At 51.6% G+C, this 8,530-nt stretch overlaps 1 long non-coding RNA gene across 1 annotated transcript; it reads left to right on the top strand.

Moving 5' to 3' along the window:
* Positions 1-2,464: 2,464 nt before the first annotated feature.
* On the top strand, positions 2,465-5,305 carry LOC111544544. Its single transcript, XR_002732202.2, has 3 exons — positions 2,465-2,690; positions 3,467-3,565; positions 5,223-5,305. It is a non-coding gene; the product is annotated as an uncharacterized LOC111544544 (long non-coding RNA).
* Positions 5,306-8,530: the final 3,225 nt, after the last annotated feature.

Below are 8,530 nucleotides of genomic sequence, written 5' to 3'. Positions count from 1 at the left end.
GGGGGAATGGAAAAAGAAAAGAAAAGAAAGAAAAAAGAATGCAAGTTTCATGTTTGGCTACAGCCTGTGCTGAGGGGAGCTTCTCCAGTCCTGACTGCCGCGTGCCCTGGGTGGCGGAGGAATGTGGGGGTGGACTCTCTCTCAGTTGTATCTGGAAGAATTCTCAGGTTAGAGGGTGAAAAATACCTTTTTTATCCTTTGTCTCTCTTTTTTTTTTTTTATTTTTTATTTGAGACAAGTTCTTCACCTGGGTCTGTCACCCAGGCTGGAGTGCCGGTGCCATCACGGCTCAATGCAGCCTTGCCCTCCTGGGCTCAAGTGGTTCCCCCACCTCAGCCTCCTCGGTAGCCAGGACTGCAGGTGCACACCACCACACCCAACTAATTTTTATATTTTTTGTACAGATGGGGTTTAACTTTACTGCTCAGACTGGTCTCAAGCCCCCCAGGCTCAAGTATCTGCCTGCCTCCGCCTCCCAAAGTGCTGGGATTACAAGTGTGAGCCACTGTGCCCGGCCAATGTCATTTCTTAACGTTGATTTCCCCCTTAGGATGGACACTCTGCTGGGAGATGTAGGAAAGGGTCTGCAAGTGGCCCCTCCCCTGTCATCTGAATCTTTCATTTGGTAAATAGGAGGATTTATGTGGAATATGGTTTTTCTGATAACATCGACATTCCTTCCCATGCCTTCTGAGTCTCTTTCTCTTAACTTGACTCTGGTCTCTGCCCTTTGCTGGACTCAGTGAGTATCTCACGCTCAGTTTTGGTGGAGGTCATGGATTTAACCCTTAGAGACACCATGGGGCAAGACTCAAGCCCATGAAGCCATGAGATGGCAAACCCCACATGTGAAGGCACCACCTAGTAGTGAACATTCCCCAGGGAGGCGACCTTGGTGTTAATTCATTTATTAAGAATCATGAGGCCAGGCGTAGTGGCTCACGCCTGTAATCCCAGCACTCTGGAAGGCTGAAGCGGGCGGATCACAAGGTCAGGAGTTCCAGACCAACCTGGCCAACATGGTGAAACCCCCTTCTCTACTAAAAATACAAAAATTAGCCAGGCATGGTGGCGACAGTCTGTAGTCCCAGCTACTCGGAAGGCTGAGGCAGGAGAATGGCGTGAGCCTGGGAGGCGGAGGCAGTGAGCCGAGATCACGCTACTGCACTCCAGCTGGGCCAACAGAGCGACACTCCATCTCAAAAAAAAAAAAAAAAAAAAAGAATCATGGCATCCAGCACCCTTCTAGGTACTTCACAAAACCATACAGTTATTTTGTCCTGACCACCCCTGAGGCAGGTGCTGTTATCATTCCTGGTCTTCAGATGCAGAGAGTAAAGCCCGGAGGGAGAGACTGACTGCATCCCAGGCTCCGACTCTCACTCCCAGAAAATGGGGAGCTGGAGCCAGCCCAGGGCTGTGCAGCTCCTGAGCCCAGCGCCTCTGGTGCTCCACTCCACTGCCTCGCGATCACCTGCAAGGGCTTTATGCACCCAGCACCCAGCACCCAGGCAGGCGGTGCAGGGAGCAGGCCTCTTTACCAATTTAGTTGCCACATCCCCAAAAAGCATTGAGTCCTGGAGCAGTGATCGTTTCAGTGATAGTGAGTTTGGGAAATGCTGAGATCGACTCTTACCAGGCTCCTCTGCCTGGGGAGGAACAGGTGGCTACTCTCTGGAACATCCCAGTTACTCAGGAAGGCTGAGGCAGGAGAATCACTTGAACCCAGGAGGTGGAGGTTGCGGTGAGCCGAGATCATGCCACTGCACTCCAGCCTGGGCAGCAAGAGTGAAACTCGGTCTCAAAAAAAAAAAAAAAGAAGAAGGGAGGAGTATTATTAAAAGATCCTGTTCTAAGGACAAAGACCCCCACTTGTGCAAAGCAAATTGTGAGAACCACAGCTGGAAAACTCGCAGAGTTTGGACAGGCCACCTCCACCCTGGTTTCCTCCCCTCAGTACCCCTCTACAGACATCTGCTGCCTAAGAACACGTGAACACAACGTGGACCTACGGCCCTGTTATTCCAGCTTGAAAAAAAAAAGCACACCAGGTTGACTCGGTTGGGCTCTGCACCCCAAATGCCATAGCAGCCTCCCAGGGAGGAGGGGAGGGCGGTGTTGGCAACACGCCCTCGCTGCACTTCCCGCCGGCTTGCCCTCTGTAGCGCTGGTCAGGCTCTGTGGTGGATATGTCGAAAGTTAGGGGAACACTGAGTCATCCCCCTCCCTTTCAGCTGCGGCATGTTTCTGGGAATGCGAAGCACATTTGAGCGACGTGACATTCCTTACCTCGCGGCAGCAAGGCAACTGCCCACTTCCTTTCGAGTCATGTTGCATCATCTTTCAGAACAGGACTAAACAAATAGGCTTGATGCGTGGTTTTAGGAAGGAAAGGCAAGCGTGCACGTTTGAGCCCCACCCTCTGCGTGTGCTAGGGCCCGATTCTCCTGCCCCCGAGGGAGAAAGGGCACACACTGTTGTGGTTACTCTCCTGCCTTTCCATAGATAAGAGCCGTGTATATGTGTTCGATGCGCATCTCATCATCACAAAAGAGGCCTGTGACATTCAATATAGGTGTGTTTCCTAACACATGCGTCAGAGGCATCTGTGGCTACATCCGTTCCAGTGATGGGCATTGCGGTTTTTAAAATTCTTTGTCCTCGGCATCTTGGAATAAGTCACAGGAAAGGTAAATGATCTATGTAAACCCTTTGGCCTGTGGATCAACTTTTATACATCTAAATTCGAGAAAAATGTTATTTATTAGCAGGAGAGTGAACAAGCATTTCAAGCTTGCAGAGGGAGGCTGGGGGTGCAGAGAGGATGCAAAAGTGAACAGAACAGGCATCTGCGCTCAAGAGGCTGCAGGGTCATGGTGGAGACAGAGCCCTGTGGAGCAGGATGCGTGGGCAGTGGACAGTGCACCAAGTATTTGCTCAGGGGAGCCGGACCCGGAGGGGACCCGGAAATGCAAACTCCAGGAGACACGTCTGAGCCCGGCGGGGGCTGCTGGGATAATGAGAAACAGTCTCCGTGCAGGTGGCGGGCACTCACAGGGAGGGGTGGGAAGATCTGAGCACAGCTCTGTCCCAGGCTGGAAACGGACTCTGTGTCCAGAGCCACGGGGCCTGTGGAAGCCGTACTGGGGCTGGGACACCTCCAGGTGTTCAATGGTAGGGGACTGGGAGCCCTCTAAGTCTTGAGCAGAGAGTGACCTGCTCCAGATATGCCTTGGGAAAGTCATCCTGGTGACACACTGGAATTTGTCCTGGGAAAGATTGAAGGTGGGGACGTGTTAGGAGGTCATGTCAGTGCTGCAAACAGGGCTGGAATGACAGCCAGGGCTGCAGCGAGCGAGATGGGAGTCACACAGCAGTGGTGCAATTGCAGTTGTGTGTGTGGAGCACTGACCCTGTGCTCGGACAGTGCTGCACACTCACGAGAGCTGTCTCATTTCGCCATCAGAGCCACAGCCCCATGTGACAGTTCTGCTATCACTCCATCTTACAGATGAAGAAACTGAGGCTCAGGGAAGAGAGATAGCTGCTCACTGTCACACACTGTGTAAGTAACAGGGTCAGGACAAAAAGGGAGGTCTGTCTGACTCCATTCTGTCCCTTTAGAGTGAAATAACAGAATTGCTTGAAACCCAGTTAACTGTGGAGGGAGAGGGAGGTGTTCTGGTGGCTTCTATCTGGGGGCCTCAGAGAACAGATGAGGTGACTAAGATGGGGGCAGGCAGGTGGGGGAGGAGGAAGTTGTAGCTAGGCTGAGTGGGACCAGGTGAAAATTTGACACCAACAAAACACCACTGGTGGTATTGATGGTCTACGATTGGAGCTATAGACACAAAGTTCCTATAAAAGACTGGGGTTAGAAGTGTCCCCTTGCTACAAAAGGAAGATGTTTGTATGTATTGCTGGAGTAAGAAAGCAAGGTGCAAACAACGTCATAGGAGAGTGCCCTGAGAGTTTGTCACATGCCAGGCACTAGCTAAATGCCACACATCCTGTGACAGCCTTTGATGCGATACTACCATCATCTTCAGTTTATAGATGAGAAAACAGACACTCAGAAACATTAAGCAACTTGTCCAAGGCCACGGAGTTAGTAAGAGGTGAATCTGGGACTCAAGTTGAAGTCAAACTTCCAAGTGCATCTGCAGAGACAAAATATGGGAAGAATTCACCTAACTGAGGGTTACAAAACTGTCTGCTGGGACTGTAGGCTCCTCACATTCCCTTTATTTTATTTTCTTTTATTTCTTGAGATGGAATCTCACTCTGTTGCCCAGGCTGGAGTGCAGTGGTGCAATCTCGGCTCACTGCTACCTCTACCTCCCGGGTTCAAGCGATTCTCCTGCCTCAGCCTCCCGAGGAGCTGGGACGACAGCCACATGCCACCACGCCAGGCTAATTTTTATATTTTTAGTAGGGACGGGGGTTTCACCATGTTGGTCAGGCTAGTCTTGAACTCCTGACCTCAGGTGATCCACCCGCCTCAGTCTCCCAAAGTGCTGGGATTACAGGCGTGAGCCACCGCACCTGGCCACATTCCCTTTGTTTGCATATCTGTATTCTCTAAACTGTCTATATTTAATATGCAACATTTTTGTAATAGAGAAAAAAAGTTTTAGTAAAGCAAAAAGGTGGAAGTGTAAACCGGTGGACAAGGTAGACATTTTGGAAGATAATTTGCCAACATCCATCAAAAGTTTAAAATTTGGCCTATTCCTTGACACAGAAATTCTTTGACACAGAAATTTGGCCTGGGTGCTGAATAGGACACTGAAGGACAAGGAGGAATTTATTCATAGAGTGGGTAGGGTGAGTGCAAATTCCAGAAAAAGGGAACCTCATTGTCTGCAAAAGCCTGATGGCAGGACAGTCCGTGACTGATTCCAGCCCAGTTTCTCTGCTGACTCTTGCGCTTGTCAATTATACAGATAACTGGGACACCCTCACCCCTACCCCACACCACCACTCAGACCTCCGGAATCAGAGTCCACAGAGGTGGGGTCAAGGCATCTGAATTTTTATTTTATCCATCCAGTGCCTTGGGTTATTCCCATGACCAGTAAGTTTGGGAAATACTAGCTGCTGCAGGAAGCATTGGGAACTGCTCTGGGAAAGCCGGATGGAGCTGAAAGCAAATGGTCTCGGATTGCATATGGAATTTAAACTTAATACCCAAGCCTGTTGCTTCTTTTCTTTCTTTCTAGGGGAGATGTCACAAATTCTGTGCCAGAATCTCACAAATCACAAAGAACTTATGTAACCAAACACCACCTGTTCCCCAATAACCTATGGAAACAAAAAAAAAATTAAACAATAAAAAATCAAAAAACGAAATTTTGGGCCTGGCGCGGTGGCTCATGCCTGTAATCTCAGCACTTTGGGAGGCCGAGGCAGGCAAATCACGATGTCAGGAGATCGAGACCATCCTGGCTAACACGGTGAAACCCCGTCTGGACTAAAAATACAAAAACCCGTGTGAGGCCACGGGCACCTGTAGTCCCAGCTACTGGGGAGGCTGAGGCAGGAGAATGGCGTGAACCCGGGAGGCGGAGGTTGCAGTGAGCCGAGATCGTGCCACTGCACTCCAGCCTGGGTGACAGAGCGAGACTGTGTCTCAAAAATAAATAAATAAATAAAATAAAATAAAAAAATAAAATTTTGATGAAGGGTAACCCTTTGCCCAGAAAAACTCCCTCTCCCCCGACATTTGAACACATTTTCAGAGACCCAAGAATCAGCTCTCTGGAACCCAGTGGAAGGACCTCGGGACAGTGATTTCAACCAAGAGAGCCTGATCGTGTCGGAAAGCCAACTAATCCCGCGACAGTGCAGAGACCAGGCAGGTGCGGGACCGGCTAACTAACGGGGCCTTAGAAGCAAGTGAGGTTGGGAACTGAAGCAGGGGGCCTTTGAGGAAGTGGGTGAGGTGGGTGAGGTCAGGAAGGAGGAGAGTGCGCATGGGGGCCATGTGGGGGCGCAGGATTGAAAGGTGAGGGAGGCTCCCCTCTTGGAGAGCCCCTGGGCAGGGCCGGGGATGTTGGGGGTACAGGGACAATGTACCTGGACCGTTTCCAGTTTACAACGAGTAGAACTGTGAGGAATTCAAGCAGAGCTTCCTGGAAAGCCATGGAAATTCAGGTAGAAAGGGGAAAGGGGCCGAGGTTGAAGATCTGATGCTGCTTAAGCATGGATGACAGCTGATATCCTGGGGGTCCCCGGCCTGCTCCAGGGAGGGGCTGTAAAACAACACAGAAAACAAGACCTGGAGAAACCCACCTTGCAGAGGCAGGCAGAGAGGAGCCCATGGAAGGGGAGAATCAGGGGAGACAGAGAGACAGAGACACAGAGACACAGACACAGACAGAGACAGGGGGACAGAGACCCAGAGACCAAGGGGCAGAAAGGCCATTGGGTTGGGCAGCTCAGAGGTCACTGGGGATCCTTAAAAATCTTTTTCTTTTGCTAACTGTGCCATGAATGTCCTTGTCCTCAGTAAAGACATGACCAAGTATTTAGAGATAGGAGAAATGACCTCTGCAATTTACTTGCATAAATGGTTTAGAAAAAAATTCTTATCTATTTGGAGACAGTGATGAAGCCAGTGTGGCAAAATGCACCCTCACGGAGAAACTAGTTCTTGGTCATATTATTGCAATGTCTTTAAGTTTGAAATTATAGAAACACAGAAATTCCCTTGGTTTAGAAAGAGTGCTTGGAGGGTTTTGGTGATGGTGGGTCAGCCAGCCTGGACAAAGCTTAGAGAGCAGTTTGACAGTGAAGGGAAGGAAAAGGAGGCAGCGATCCTTGGAAGGAAGGGATTTTTTTTCCTCTTTTTTTCTTTTTCTTTCTTTTTCTTTCTTTTTTTTTTTTTTGAGACGGAGTCTTGCTTTGTCATCTAGGCTGGAGTGCAGTGGCCTGATCTTGGCTCACTGCAACCTCTGCCTCTCAGGTTCCAAGCAATTCACCTGTTTCAGCCTCCTGAGTAGCTGGGATCACAGGCGTGCACCACCACGCCTGGCTCATTTTTGCGTTTTTAGTAGAGACTGGGTTTCACCATGTTGGCCAGGCTGGTCTGGAACTCATGTCATCACATGACCTCGTGATCCGTCTGCCTCAGCTTCCCAAAGTGCTGGGATTACAGGCGTGAGTCACCGTGCCCAGACTTTCCTCCTTTTTTTTTTTTTTTTTTTTGGAGACAAGGTCTTGCTCTGCCGCCTAGGCTGGAGTGCAGTGTCACGATCACAGCACCCTGCAACCTCAACCTCCGGGGCTCAAGCAAGGACAGTTAGTGACTGATTCTAGCCCAGTTGCTGCATTAGAATCTTCTGCTTGTCAATTATACAGACTCCTGGGGCGCCGTCACCTCTCCCCCAACACCACCACTCAGACCTTCGGAATCAGGTCCGCAGGAATCTGAATTTTTATCTAGTGCCTTGGGTCATTCCTGTGACCAGTAAATTGCAGCCTCCCGAGTAGTTGAGACCACAGAGCCGGCTAGGATGGAATGGATGGATGGATGGAATGATTGAGACAAGGTCTTGCTCTGTCGCCCAGGCTGGAGTGCAGTGGTGCAATCAAGGCTCACTGCAGCGGCCTTCCCCTCCCAGGCTCCAGCGATCCTCCCGCAGCAGCCTCTGAAGTAGCTGAGACCACAGACCCGGCTAGGATGGGACTTTTTTTTTTTTCTTTCTTTTTTTTTTAATATGGGGAACAGGGAGGAGGAGAAGGTGCTCGTGCTCGGGCACACTTCAGGGCTGAAACAACTGTCCCAGAGATGAGGGCGAGGGGAAGCGGCGGAGAGCAGAGGGAGACCAGGGAGCAGAACGGGGAGCCCCCAGGTGGGAGGATGGGGGTCTGCCCAGCTCGGCCCGGTAGTGCAGTGGAGGTGGGGGCAACGGAGGTGACGGCGGGGACGTCCGCCCCTTGACGAGGAGGCCGCCCCGGGGCCACAGGATGCAGCCGCCCTTTGAAGGCGCAGCGGTGGCGCTGGGTCAGCCAGGTCAGCTCGTGGGGAGCGGCCCCTCGGGCGCTGCGGTCAAGCTCGCGAGTGGGCTTTAGCAGTTTCGGGCGCGCACGTGTGCGGCGGCTCCTGCCTCTGCGGAGCTGGCGCCCTGAAGAGCCTTACAGGAGGGTTTGGAGCCCCGGTTTATGTTTCCCCAGCCCCAGAACCCGAACCTGCTCCAAGTGCGCATCTGTGCGGCAACCGACGCGGGTGCAGCCCGGGGTCCACCGCAGGACCCCGGAGCAGCGTCTCCTGGAGCCTGTGCAGAGGCTGGGCTTGGCGAGGGAGGGGGTGCTGCCAGGGACCCCGCGCAGGCAAAAGGAGGATGCTAGTGACACATTCTTTCTCGCAGTGCGCTTTAATTTCAACAAATCCCCCTTCCCCTTGTGTCCCCTTCTCCAGCTGCAAAATTAAAAGTATCCAGGACCGGAAGTGGTGGCTCGAGCCTGTAATCCCAGCACTTTGGGAGGCCGAGGCAGGAGGATCGCTTGAGACCAGGAGTTGGAAAGC

The sequence above is a fragment of the Piliocolobus tephrosceles genome, chromosome 1 (assembly GCF_002776525.5).
Source record: "Piliocolobus tephrosceles isolate RC106 chromosome 1, ASM277652v3, whole genome shotgun sequence".
NCBI lineage: Eukaryota > Metazoa > Chordata > Mammalia > Primates > Cercopithecidae > Piliocolobus > Piliocolobus tephrosceles.
Note: the sequence above shows the minus strand (reverse complement) of the source record. Positions and strands in the feature narration are given on the sequence as shown.